The 14,592-nt window shown below is 51.4% G+C and overlaps 1 pseudogene; it reads left to right on the top strand.

Moving 5' to 3' along the window:
• Nucleotides 1–2,244: 2,244 nt before the first annotated feature.
• LOC114219668 (cytosolic iron-sulfur assembly component 2B pseudogene) lies at nt 2,245–2,755 on the top strand (annotated as a pseudogene).
• Nucleotides 2,756–14,592: the final 11,837 nt, after the last annotated feature.

Genomic DNA, 14,592 nt, shown 5'->3' with positions numbered 1-14,592 from the left:
AAGCTGAAAAATTAACACAAAAATATTCCCTTGATGAGTCCTTGGAGCAGTAAGTACAAACAAATACAGAACAGGGGCGCCTGGGTGGCTCAGTTGGTTAAGCGACTGCCTTCGGCTCAGGTCATGATCCTGGAGTCCTGGGATCGAGTCCCACATCGGGCTCCCTGCTCAGCGGGGAGTCTGCTTCTCGCTCGGACCTCCCCCCTTCTCGTGCTCTCTCTCTCAAATAAATAAATAAAATCTTAAAAACAAAAAACAAATACAGAGCAGATCTCTGAGGCCATTTTCACAACCCAGGACACACAGGGCTCCCACAGAATACAACAGTCTCACTGAAGATGAGCTCAAACACCAAGTACAAATCACATGAAGAAACCATCTACTGTGAAGGAGAGTTGACAAGTATAACAAACAAAAAAATCACTATCTCTAAGAATTTGGGATGACAGAACAAGCTGAAAGAGATATCAAATCAGGATGTTAGAATCATTAAAAATATAAAGGAAGGAATAAAAATGATAGTAAAGGATTAGGATGCTTTGAAGAAGAACAGATTGAATGAATGCAATTTTTGCTAGAATGGAAAAAAGATATGAATCTTCAGATTGAAAAGGCACACTGAGTCCTGGGTAGGATAAATAAAAATAAATCCACATATAGACACTGCAGAGCACCAAAGATACATTAAAAGGAATCAGAGCGAAAACATGGCTTACTTAAAAAGGAGCAATAATTACATTGATTGAAGACAGCTTACCCACAATAATAGAGACCATAAGATAATCTTATGTATAAGTATATAAATCTCAACAGTCATTGATTTTGGCCTCCCTGTGTTTATTGTAGAATTATTTATAATAGCCAAATGATGGATGCATTCCAAGGGTCCCTTTATAGATGAACGGATAAAGAAGATGTGGGATATATGTACAATGGAATATTACTCAGCCATAAAAAGAATTAAAATTTGCCATTTGCAACCACATGGATGGATCTAGAGGGTATAATGCTAAGTGAAATGTCACTCAAGAAAGACAAATACCATATGATTTCACTCACATGTGGAATTTAAGAAACAAAACAAATGAACAAAGGGAAAAAAGAGACAACCCAACAAACAGACACTTCTGTTCCCAAAAAACACTCTTACCTGTAGAGAACAAATGGATAGTCACCAGAGGGGAGATGGGTGGGGGGTGATGGGGGAACCAGGTGAAGGGGATGAAGAGCACACTTATCGTGATGAGCACTGACTAATGTATAGAATTGTATCACCGTATTGTTCCTGAAACTAATATAACACTATATGTTGACTATACTGGAATTAAATTTTTAAAACCTAAAAATAGAACAAAAAGGTCACAAATGTATACCACCACAACCAATAATAAATAATTTGAGATGTTAAAAATAAGATGAAATAAAATTAGACAGATAACAATGCATGGAAAATGAGAGGTGGGTAACTGGAGCTGAAGTTTTTAAGATCCTTGGCATTATTTGGGAAGAGTGTAAAGATACTGATTAATTTCATCCCTTGTTAAGTCAGATAGGCATGAGAGAGCTGTAAATTAGCCCCTAAAAGAATAAAAATACAATATGCAATATCCAAAGCAATATAGGGAAAAGGGGTGAGCATAAAGAAAATGTGACCAATCTCACAGAAGGTAGCAAAAGGAGACAAGAAGCAAAGCAAGAGCAGGGTAAATATAAGATAAATAAAAGAGCAAATTAAATTGAAATATATCAGTAATGACAATAGATGTGAACAGACTACATTGGTCAGTTATATAGCAAAGATTCTTGGACTACGTTTTCACAACTCTAGCTATATGCTCTTTACACAGCTATGCCTAAAACATACTGACACAGAAATATTGGAAGTATTTTTGTACTAAGCAGATACTAATCAAAAGAAAGATAGTATAGCAGTATTAATACCAGGCAAAATAGACCTTAAGACCACTTAAAGTCACTGCTAGGGAAAAAGGAGTCACTATGTAATGATAAAGGGAATAATTCACCAAAAGACTAAAACAATCCTGAACCTGATTGTACCTAATATCTTCAAAATATACATAGCAAAATATTTACAGAATTGTAAGGAAAAACCGGCAAACCACAATCACAGTGGCAGATTTTAAACAAAGGGCGATCAATTCCAGGCCTCCCCTGCCAGAGACCCAGAAGCCTTAAGATTACAATCTTTCCTGCGCGCCTACAGCGGCCCGGTGGGGTTTCGGGATGGTGGGCGGCGGGGGGGTGGGGAGCGGCCTCCTGGAGAACGCTAACCCCCTCGCCTACGAGCGCTCTGGGGAGCGACCGGTGACCGCAGGAGAGGAGGACGAGCACGTTCCAGACAGCATCGACGCGCGCGAGATCTTCGATCTGATTCGCTCCATTAATGACCCGGAGCATCCACTGACACTGGAAGAACTGAACGTAGTAGAGCAAGTCCGGGTTCAGGTGAGCGATCCTGAGAGCACGGTGGCCGTGGCCTTCACACCCACCATTCCACATTGCAGCAGGGCCACCCTTATTGGCCTGTCCATCAAAGTCAAGCTTCTTCCATCCCTTCCCCAGCGTTTTAAGATGGATGTGCACATTGCACCGGGGACCCATGCCTCGGAGCATGCAGTGAACAAGCAGCTTGCAGATAAGGAACGGGTAGCAGCCGCGCTAGAGAATACCCACCTGCTGGAGGTTGTGAACCTCTGCCCGTCAGCCCGCTCCTGAGCCTGGCTTCTTGCCCCCAGTCACATCCAGGGCTCATGGCCTTGTTTTCTTGAATCACTGACAATGAGAAAAGAACATTTTGCATTTTGTAATAAACCCTTAATTTATATTCCAAAAAAATTATAATCTTTCCTTCAACATAATCTAATGCTAGACGTAATTCCTTTAACCACCAGCACCTGTAAACTGAAGGCACGAGTATGCTTGTTAGGCAGCAGAAAGGTGCAGAGCCAGATGTTCTTGTTAAAATAGTCATTCTGGGGGCGGGGGACACCTAGGTGTTTCAGTTGGTTAAGCGACTGCCTTCGGCTCAGGACATGATCCCAGCATCCTGAGATGGAGCCCTGCATCAGGCTCTCTGCTCAGCGGGGAGCCTGCTTCTCCCTCTCCCTCTGCCTGCTGCTCCCCCTGCTTGTGCTCTCTCTCTGTCAAATAAATAAATAAAATCTTTAAGAAAAATAAAGCACCAGGGTGGCTGAGTCGTTAAGCATCTGTCTTCAGCTCAGGTCATGATCCCAGGGTCCTGGGATCGAGCCCCACATCGGGCTCCCTGCTCAGCGGGAAGCCTGCTTCTCCCTCTCCCACTCCCCCTGCTTGTGTTCCCTCTCTCGCTGTCTCTCTCTCTGTCAAAGAAATAAATAAAATCTTTAAAAATAAAATTAAAATAAAAATTAAAAAACCTCAAATATTATCTTATCCAACTTCTGGTTTACAGAGAAGCCAAGGAGACAGAGCAAATGAGTTTTCCAGGGCCCTCTAGCTAGTGTGGTGACTGAGGGCCACCAGCACCTGCCCGCTGACTTCATTGACAATTGCATTGAATTTCATGTAATAAAAACCCAGGGATGGTGGCTTAACCACATGGGGGCTCATTTTGTTCAAAGGACAAGAAATCCTGCAGTGGGAAGTCCAGGCTGGTACCGCTGCTCAAGCAGATCATCAGGATCCAGCATCCTTGCAGCCTCCTGTTCTGCTTCCTTGGCAAGTCGCTTTCTTCCTCGTGGTTTCAAGATAGCTGCTTTAACCCACTGCACCTTCCAAGCAGGAAGAAAAAAGGAAGTGACAAAGAGGAAGACACAGGGCCTGTGGCAGAAAAGTCAAACCCTCCTAAAAACCCCCAGCTGACTCCTCACATCTCATTGACCCAGCAGTAGGCCTCAAGGCTACCCCTAGGTGCAAGAGATGCTGGGGATTGATTGATTGATTGATTGATTTTTGCCAACCCCATTAAAATCAGGGCTCTGCCATGTACCCGACTAACAACCAATTAGCCTACATTCATGAACTGCCTACTATTTCTAGGACCCTGGCTCAAGTCCTTGCCTTTATGTACTTCCAGATTAGGAATTTTGTCTGCTCACATTGCCCTCACAGCATCGTATTGTAGCTGTTCACAACTTTCCCTGGAAACAAAATTGTCAGCTTTTTGAAATCAGGGACTATGGCAAGGATGAAAACGAGCTCGCGTAGGAAAGCACTTGTGAACTCTTCTGTGCCATACATATACAAAGTGGGTTTTTTATTATCAATATTAATATCAATACGTTTTGCACAATCTCCCTCCCCCTCCCCACAGTGACTCTGTCTTTGCACACCTACGTGTTCATCATTGCTCAATTCCCCTCCCCCCTCCTCCACCCCTCCAGTTTCTGCTGGATCCGCTGGGTGTGCGAGAGCTCAGGCACCATGGCAAGCCTCCGGGTACCCAGGGATGCCCTCTCCAGGTGCAGAAAAGTAGCCCAAAGGGAGTGAGACTGCCCCGCCCCACAGCAAGCCCTCCCCGATGTCTACCGCAGGCCCTGTCTCAGCCTGGTAGGCCTCTGAATGAGGACCTGGGGTGCCAGGTGGGCTGTGGCAAGTGGAGAGTCTAGGGACAGACTAAGCTGGAGGGGAACTGAGGCGGGACCAAGCACAGATGAGGACCAGAGAAAGCCTTTGTCCCCCAGAAACCAAAGCCTACCATGCTCTGCCCTGGGTCCGTAAGGCCCTGCCCACCCCTGGGCCCGAAGCAACGGTGTCCCGCTCTGAGGAGAGGGCAGGATACAGGTCGTAAGGCTGGTGACCCACACGAGGCTGATTTTTCACACATTAATCCCACTGTCTTCACATCAACACTAAGGTAAGTCTTTCCATTTTACAGATAAGGAGAGTGAGGCCCAGAGGCTAAGTAGCATACTGGGGGCCACACACAGAAAGTGGCTGGACTGGGAGTTGATCTGACTCTGAGTCTGTTCTCTTTCACTGAAGGTGGGTGCTGTGCCTCCAGCTTAAAGCACAAACATGCCCTTTGGCCTCATCCCTGAGGGGGCAAGTGGCTGAAGCAGCAGGGTTCAGACAAGAGGGAAGGGGAGGCATCTGGTTGCCTGCTGCCCTCCTATCTATGGCTGCCTCCTACCCCTCCACAGCCAGCAAGAGCAATTCTCCCATGGGCTCCCCACTTCAGGGCAGCCCCCTCAACTCCTCCAGCTGGGGGCCATCAGAAAAAGCTCCCCAGAATGCACCAGGCCAAGACTGAGACCGCAAGTGCCCCCCGCCCCCCACCATCTCCCTACGCTTGCTGGGAATCCAGAGCCTGCCCAGCTTTCTCCCCAGACCCGGGTGACCTTCATGCCCCTCCTGCCTTCTCAGTGGCCCCAGAAGCTCCCCCTTCCCTGTCTCTTTCCCTGCTGGCCCTCTGGCATGGAGGTAGGTCCTGAGTTGTGTCCAGGGAGGATGGGACAGGGTGGGGGTGGGATGGAATGCCTGGAAGCCTGAGCCCAAGCCCTACCCTTCATCAGCTGACACTTTCCCAGAGGAGGCATGACAAATTCAAATCAAGACAACGTTTAGGCTCCAGACCAAGAGTCCTTGGGTCCTTGCAGGCAACCCTTGACTGTACAGGCTTTTATGAGGAAGCAGCAAATCATCTCCTTAGGGGGACTTCATTGGGACAGAAACTGCAGATTGATGCCAATTCTGGCCTATCTCCATGTCAACATGTACAGAATGTACAATAGCATCCAAACCAGAATCCTAAATCCCTGCAGTCCCTCTGACAGGCAGAGACAGCAGCAGGGAGATTGGCCTCATGTCTAGAGTACAGATGGCTCCTCTTTCTAGTGCTTGTCACAACCTAGAGAGGTATTGCTCGGCACTATTTTACAGACAAGGAAACTGAGGTTACTGAGGTTAGGTAATTCGACCAAGCTCACATATTTAGAAAGTGGTAGAACTTTTCAAAATACTAAGTTGGGGAAATGCTCACCATTTGTAGAGAAATTTTCGATAAGGCACAAGGACAGAGGTTTCCAGTTAACCCTCAGTTACCCAGAAAAATCAATTCCCCAGAATGTCCCTACATGTGCCTATAGGTTGTGCCTGCATGCACTCGGGTATTTTGATTAACAGAGCTCTTGGTAAACAGGCCAGACCACAGTGGGGGAAATGTACAGAAATCAGCAACTGTATTCTCTGAATTCAGTGGTTTGCTTGGACCGGACTCCCAGATAAAAGGTAGCAAAATATATTCCTTTCAGAGCAATGGCAGGGAAGTGGGATGAAGCATCCACCACCATTTGAGGCACAAGCATCCATTCGGGTCCGCTGTCCACCCCCTGGCTCTCACAAGCAGTAGACCCTGGGTTGACAGGCCACCTCCCGGGACTTGCTGCGATGCTGGACAAAGAGCAGGAGCCTGCCCGCACAGGAGAGTGCTCAGTCACCAATCCGCCGCCGTGTGGCGTTGGGCAGTAGCTTTCCTTCTCTGGAGCTTTGTTTTCCCAGCCATAAAATCAGGAGTCTGCAAACTTTTTATGGAAAGGGCCAGATAGTGAATATTATAGGTTTAAGGTCTGTCACATATATATATATATATATTTTAGTGTAAAAATATTTATTTAAGTAATCTCTCCACCCAACGTGGGGCTCGAACTCACGACCCCGAGATCACTGGGGTTTCACACTCTTCTGACTGAGCTGGCCAGGCACCCCATATATTCTTTTTTTTTTTTTTAACAACTCTTTAACAATGTGAAACCCTATAAAAATGGAACCACGCCAGAGAGGCTTCCAAGAATGTACCAAAATAGGGCAGAACCGCCTCTGCTCCCCTTCCTAACCCTAAGTTCTCATTCAGCTCCTTAAAATGAAGATGCTCCCACCTTTCTCCCAGGAGCCAGGGTCGCCCTTCAGCCCTCAGGATTAATAGTCATCCCCCTCCTCTAAACCATTTGTAATACAGACATACTTCAAAGTCAATATTAGCTACTGATCCAAGCCCCTAGAGTGGCCCCCACTATGGGGCCACCTTGGTGCCTTCCCCCCCTCTCTGGACCTCCCTGCAATTTAGCAACTACAGAGGGCTACTGTTGGTGTCCTGACAGATCAGTGGCCATGCTGCCCCAGTCCTGCCAGCCCCACCCACTAGCACCGCCCTGCAAGGGGTGTATGTGTGTCTATGCATCTGTGTCCTCACATGCTCAGCCGACCCCGCATGTCCCTGACCTTGGCCATGTCCTGTGCTTGTCCTTGTGTGTGGTGTGCATCAGCCAGGCCCTCTATGCCACAGCCGCTTGTGTCTACAGGACCATCTGCGTGAGAGCAGCTGTGTTCCTGGCCCTGCCTCAGAGCTCACGATGGTCCTGCTTACAGGGCGAATTTTGTGCTGAGGCAGTGAGCTGGGGGGGGGGGGGGCAGTGCAAGAGGCCCAGACCAGGTGTTCTGGGGGCCCAGGAAGATGAACCATCAGCATCTCCTTTCCACACCTGTCCTAAGGTCGGAATGAACTTGAGTCCAGCAGGGTCCCTGAGCCAGAGAGTTCCTGTGTCTGCAGAGGCTGGGTAGTTGAGCGGGGGTCTGGAGATGTCAGAATCCACGAGCTGGATGAGGAGAGCCCCCTAGGCCCCACCTGTTCCACTTCACCTTGGCAGTCCAGCCTGAAAAAAATGATTAACTACTACATATAGATCAATGTTTCTCTCCTGGTTAATGACAGTTCAAAGAAACCTTGTTAATTTGGGCCTCACTGTGTGCACTAGGATGCTGGTCAGAGGGCAAGCTCCGCTGAGCTAAGGGGCCTGGAAGTGACATTGAGGGTAGGGGGCCAGTGTCAGGGAGGCTGAAGCTACCTGAGTGGTTCTCTTCAAGTTGGGTTGAAACTGGTCTCTACCATGGGAAGCCAGACCTGTTGGAAGAGGGGGTAGAGGCCCCGAGGAGTGTGTCAATATGAGACTTCCAGGAAAAATTCTGAAGAGCTTCACACCTCTATCCCCAGGAGGGTGTACAGGACTTTGCAAGCTGGTGGAGAGGGAACGGAAGAGGGAAGGGAGCGTGCAAACACACTGAGGCATGAGGGACTTGTTGAGTGACCTGAGAAGGGTGGGCCCAGGGCAGGGCCTACTGGGGCAGGTAGACGGAGTTCACCCTCACTTCTGCCAGAACGCCCCAAGCATCTGGGTCTCCAGGAGGATCCCTGACTGGCCCTGGACGGCCTGCAGAGCCTGTGGGGCAGGAGGAAGGACCCTCCCCTCTGTCAGCCCTTTCTCCCCGAGCCCTTCCTGGCTCCTTTTCTGGGGTAAAAAAGAACTATGTGGAAACAAGGGGCTTTCAGCGAGGCCCGAGGGGCCAGCGACGCTTGGGCTCGGGAGCTCCCTGCCTGGCAGTAATTTGGGTCCCGGAGAAATATTGGCGGCCTTGGCTAACCGAATTATTCTTTCGGTTTGAACCAGCTCCCCCTTTTGAGTCAGATCCGGCTGGGCAAGGAAAGCGCTTTCCGAAACCCCCGCCCGGTCTTGTGAGCCCAGGGCGAAGGGGTGGGGGTGCACCGCGGCCGCCCGGAGGGAGGCTCCGGCCGCAGCCGTGGGCCTGGGGTCCCCTCAGCGGCGCCCCCCCCCCATTCCCCCCCGCCCCCGCCGCACCCCGCCCCGCGCCGCCGGCCGCGCCCCCTACGGTGGCCCCTCTTGCGCTGGGCGCCCGCCGGGGTCTGGACGACCCGGCGCGAGCTTGGTTCGCGGAGCACGTGCTTAAGGCACCAAAATAGAAAAAAAAATTGCTTGGAAAGAATTTGATATTTCCAAACGGGCATCGAAATCGCCTTACGGGAAAAGTCAGTCTTGTGGGATTTCTTTACATTCATTTAACAGTTCACAGTTGTTTTTATTTAAAATTACGCCAGGGGGTGGGCACCGTGATCTTTTTCAGGGTTTAGCCTCCACCCCGGCACCCATCCCTAGGGCCCTCGGGCCTCGGGCCCCTCCAGCGGCACCCCGTGTCAAGTCTGTTCGAGCCCGTATGTCAAATCCCTGGGGCCACAGAGCCGCCCAGCTGTTATTTTGCAGAATTTCTCTCTCGCGGCTGCCCACTAGCAGTTCTGCTTATCGTCCTGCCACTGACTCACAAGGGGAGGAGGGGATTTCTGAGCTGTTTCAAAACTTAACCAGAATATTAGGGGTTTCATGCAGCCCTTGTTTATTTTATTTTTTTAAAAAGCCCCCAAAGCCAATAAAATATGACACACAGGAGCAGGAGGGAAGGTGGGGTGGGCAGGGGCCTTCCAGGACCGAATGGCCTATATGCTCATTACAGCTGGACCTGGGATCCAGGTTTCCTGTCTCCCTTCCCCGAGCCCTGGCTCATGCCGGGCCTTCTGCTTTGCTCTGGGCTGCGGAGAAGAGCTGGCACATATGGAGAGCTTCTTCCTGCCACGCACGGTTCTAAGCGCTTTATAAGAAAGAGCTCATCTGGTGCACATAATTGCACTAGGAGGTGTGAGAGCTATTAGTATGCCATTCCCATTTTACAGATGGGGAAACTGAGCATGAAGAACTTCACCGACTTGAGGCACATGTCTTAGGGAGAAAGATGCTCATCACTTCCCCACTCTGCTGAGGCAGATCCTGCTCAGCCACAGGCAGGCCTCAGACTCACCAGAGTGAGGCTACTGGGAGCTGGAACCTCCCTATTGCAGAGACCAGTAGGTCCGGAGCTTGGGGACACTGAGATCCTGCAGGGATTGAGGATACGCTGCCTTGAGTGGCATTCAGGGCCCCAGATCCTGCTCACCACCACCACCGAGGGTCCACTGGGTAGGGAGACCCAGAGTAGGGGCTTTGATCCAAGCTGCCACCCTGGGACCAGAGGGATGGAGCGACTACCAGACCTGCACAGTTACCCAGCCCTGGAACTCCAAGAAGAAGGGAACGTGTATGACCTCAAGGCTAAAATAGAGACTATCCTGCCCCTAAAAACTAGGAAGTGCTGGGGTGCCTGGCTGGCTCAGTCGGTAGAGCATGTGACTCTTGATCTTGGGGTTGTGCGTTCGAGCCCCATGTTCAGTGTAGAGATTGCTTAAAAAAAAAATTAGAAAGGGCTGCCCTGGGGCAGGCCTAGATAGTATGGATGCCGTGGGGGGGGAAGGCAGTGGGAGGAGGTGGGGGTGGACTATCCTGCCTTTTCTCTCCCTCCCTTCCACTCCTTCACCCCCCTTCTGTGGATCTTCATTGCACTCCTGCTGTGTGCCCGCCCTCTGTGGCCTCTCACTTGCTCCTCTTCCTTCCCCATTCCTTTTTTCACCAAGATCTCCTGAACCCTTGTGGGACCTCAGACAAGTCCCTTCCATCTCTGAACACCGGTGTCTCCGGAGAGCAGTGGCCCGGGCGCTGCGGCTCCACCAGCAGCATGGTGCGGGCCCGTGGGAAGGACCATTCCTAACTGCAGGACGGTGGCTCAGTGGATGCTGGACAGTCACATAATGACGTGGGGCTGACCACAAGAGCACCAGGGTCGTAAGTGTCACCGCAGAGGTGTATGTTGGGAGCACTGGGACCCAGAGAGGATGTGGATGACTGCTTCAGGTGGAGCCTTGAAGGATGAGCAGAGGTTCACTGGGTGGACATGGCGGAACCTGCTGAGCCAGGGAAGGCACTCGGGCACAGAGGGAACAGCACACACAAACACTCGGTGTCAGGAACAGAGCCTAGAGCACCGGGAAGCCAATCCTCCCAGTGCGGCCGTATTGCTAGGTCTGTCGGGGAGGGGTGGACACCAAGCCGCCACCATGCCCAAGAGCTGGCTTTACCCCAGGCGCAACACCCAGAGAAGCCACCTACATGCAGTCCTTCTGTCTTCAGCTGTGGCTAGGACCAATAGTCAGATCTGGAAGAGCCTGCTGAGGCCGAGGCAGGGAGGGAAGTCAGTTGCAACAGCAAAATCCCACAGGTCAGCCCCATAGCTGAAGAAACCGAGACACAGACGGGCGGCTAGGGAGAGGCAGGAGGGCTGGACAACCATCTGTCCCCTCCAGGGTGTCCAAGGTAGGCCAGCGTGGTGCCTCACATGTGGAGAAGGAAGCCTCGGGGGCTGCAATCTCTCTAGTGAGCTGCAGTTGAGTGTATACACATGCGTATGCATTCCCCTGTGTGAGCTATGGGCTCTCTGCATGCAGGATGCACGTGCAAATGCACAGGGGTGTATACACAGGTTCATACACATGCTCCTGGGCAGGCAGAAGCGGAAAGGATGGGGAAGTGCGTATGGGGAGAGTTTGAGCTTTGGGTTGGCAGAGTTGGAAGAAAGGAGGGCTGAGGAGCAAGCAGGACCATTGGGACCTGGAGGCTCCTTGGGTTCTTCCTGCCGGGCACTGGTTCAAACGTTGTCGGGATGTCAAGAAGGGAGGGCAGGCCGTGCCTGTGGCAGTCGTGGGGTGGGTAATACCAAGAGGATGACCGCAGAGACCTGGCCTTCAGGTATGAGATGGGGTGTGGGGAGAGGTGCAGGGAGAGCGGGAAGCTTCTAAGGGATGTTGAGTTCTTGGAGCCAGACAACTCCAAGCCTGGAAGCTTTAGTTTTGATGTTAGCAAGGTCCCAAGCATTCATCTGGGGTAGCAGGAATTAAGGCAGCCTCCCCCACCCCAAAGCCCACGCTTAAAGAATTGAAGGGGTTGATGGAGCCTGCTCAGGTTGGAGATGAATCACTTACCTTGCCCATAATTCCTCCTGGCATCCTGGCTAGACCCTAAGACCCCACCAGAGACTTCAAGACTTTGAAGCTACTGCCTGAAAACTTAGAAAACCTGATCAGGTGGGGAGCCTCAGGGCCCAGCCCAGATCACCAAGACCAGAGCCTGGGGGGCAATTCAGCCTGGGTCTCCCCTGGGGGACACACAGGGCAGGGCTGTGCAGATGCCTGTTGTGCTAAGAGATAGCTGGGATGGTGGTGGGGAGGGTGTAGTTATTTAAACATTTACTTCTTTACTTCTTCCACAGACTCAGAAAGCACACCGAATTTGCCCGGTCAGAGGCTGTTTGCACGTAATACCACCAACACAACAGAATGATCATTTGTTGAGGGTCTATGCTATTTCTAACCTCACATTAACTTTGCAAGGTCGGTATTGCTAAACCCCGTGTTACACGTGGGGAAATTGAAGATTAGAGACGGTGACTAACTCCTGCGAGCTCACCTGCAAGCGAGGCTCACCAGGATTGGAAAGCAGTCTGCCTGGCTTCAAGAGCCTGGGTGGTTCCTGTTCCAGTAGCCGGGCTGTAAGTGCAGCCTCCTGGGAACTTGGGAAGCTGTCTGTGCTTCCCCTTGTCTTTTCGTTTAGTAAATAAATTAACTAATTAATTTAAAAAGTGCCTAACTCAGGGGCGCCTGGGTGGCTCAGTCGTTGAGCGTCTGCCTTCGGCTCAGGTCGTGATCCCAGGGTCCTGGGATCGGGCCCCCGCATCCATCGGGTTCCCTGCTCAGCGGGAGGTCTGCTTCTCCCTCTCCCACTCCCCCTGCTTGTGTTCCCTCTCTCGCTGTGTCTCTGTCAAATAAATAAATAAAATCTTTAAAAAAAAAAGTGCCTAACTCAATTGCAAGAGTGAAGGTGCGTAAGGACCTTAGAGCTGGGCTTGGCCTGCCTTAAACTTCAGTGGCTCTAAGCTTCAATGACTTTATGCTGCCTTGGGGGACCAGGGCCGGAAGCCAGTGGGAAGTCTCTGGGCCCCAGAGGCCTTACCTGGTAAGGACCCAGAGTGGGAGGATTACCTGTGTCTGGCTCACAGCTCGCACTCAACTCCTGTGATTGGCCCTGGAGGGGCCTCAGACAACAGGCTCTAGAGGTGAAGAGGCAGCTTCTTGATCAGCTCTCTCTCCCAATTCATCATAATCCTGCCCTCAGGACGCCAAAATCTGCGCTGGTGGTCACCCTGGCCCCAAAGACTTTCCTGCAAGTTTCAGGGAACTCGGCACCTCCCATGAGATCGGAGACCCCCCTTTTCTTCTCCCACGTGTCCCCAGGCCAGTCCCCAACCCTTGACTCCGACGGTAGACCTGCAGCTGCCGAGATATGAACTCTAAAATCCAGGAGGAAGTGGGGGACACTGAAGAAGAGTACCCTAGCCCCCTCTGGCCCAGTCCCCCACCGTTCACCTTGCCGGGCTGCCCCCACGAGGAACACCGATTCTTCCGACAAGGGGCAGCCCCAAACTTTCCCCGAAGCACTTACCAACTGGCAACTGAGGCCTGGCGGACGTCCCCCCCCATCCCCCCCCATCCCCCCCATCCCCCCCCCCCCCCCCGCCACTAGCTGGCTGCCCGCTCGAGCCCAGGGTCCAGCTGTCAGGGCCCTGGCATCCAGCCCCCGCCCCAGGGCAGGGCCGAGCGGCGGAGGAGCGCCAGCCGCGCCCCCTCCTGGCTGCGCTCCTGGCTGGGCCTCTGGAGCCTGCCTCTCCCCCTCTGATGTAAACTGATATTTTAATTCTCTTACAAGGAATGGTGTTTAGAGAAATGACTTAACCGGATTACTCATCGTCTATAATGACTTGGCCTGGCTCCGAGGCTATTCCTAGACATGACGCTTGAGGCTTTGATTCTTTCTCTTGCTACCTTTTTTTTTTTTTTTAATACCAAGAAATTACAGCCTTGTGCCCGCGGCGGCCCCGCCCTTACATGCCCCTCGCACGGCATCCTGGGAGACGTAGTTCTATCCTATCGCCGGCCTGCCGCGCCGCACCCCTGGCTTCCCGCATCTCCGCCAGGTGCCAGCGAGCGGCGGGGTCCAGCTTGGGAATCTGCCTGTGATAAGGGACCCTACAGCAGAAACTCCTGTTGTGCGGTGATTGGGAAAGTCACTTAACCCGTACATGCCTTGGTTTACTCCTCTGTCAATTGGGAGACAGTCATACACCATAGGGTTGAAGGGACAAGTGGGATCTTACTTTAAGTAAAGAGGCTGCACACACCCCACGTTTTAAGAAGTCTTTGTCCTGTGCCTATGTACTGACCTCCAGTCTACTTACCACTTTGTATTACAGAGTGACGTAGAGAACCAGGCTTTAGTTATTCCTGTCCCTGGGGCTTAATAGGGTCCTCGCACGCAGTCAGCTTTTCCTTACCCCTTACTGTTTGCAGATGAGCCTCCGAAATTGTCCAGCACCAACTCTGCTCCTCGACGCCCTCGGCTGTAATATGGGGATAAATATAGTGTCCACATCACAGGGCAAATGAAATCATCGAGGTAAGATGCTTGGCGAAACGTCTCATAAACACTGGTCCAAAGCATGGCACCCTCCTAGCTCCAGGCTGGGGCTCAGAAGCCTGAAGAAGGGATGGCTAATTCCCTGCAGTCTATGAGATTGACAAGGCTACATCTTCTGATCCAAAAGATCAGGACTCTGTTCTGGTTGTGGTTGTGTCGTCAGTGTCTAGCCCAGGGCTGGTATACAGTCGGACCAAGTGTTGGATGAATGAGTAAATCAAAGATTACCTGTGCTTTCCAGAGGAGGGAGCCGAGGCTCCAACAGGTCAGGTGACTTGCCCAAGGCCACATAGCTGGGCTGTCTGTGTAGGGATGCAAACCCTCATTTTTTCTCTTTGTTGTCCCCCTCCTTCCC

Source organism: Eumetopias jubatus, unplaced genomic scaffold (genome assembly GCF_037043125.1).
Source record: "Eumetopias jubatus isolate StellerSeaLion01/CBP00866 unplaced genomic scaffold, mEumJub1_p1.0 scaffold_9, whole genome shotgun sequence".
Lineage (NCBI taxonomy): Eukaryota > Metazoa > Chordata > Mammalia > Carnivora > Otariidae > Eumetopias > Eumetopias jubatus.
The sequence above is the reverse complement of the archived record's forward strand: the minus strand, read 5'-3'. Positions and strand labels throughout refer to the sequence as shown.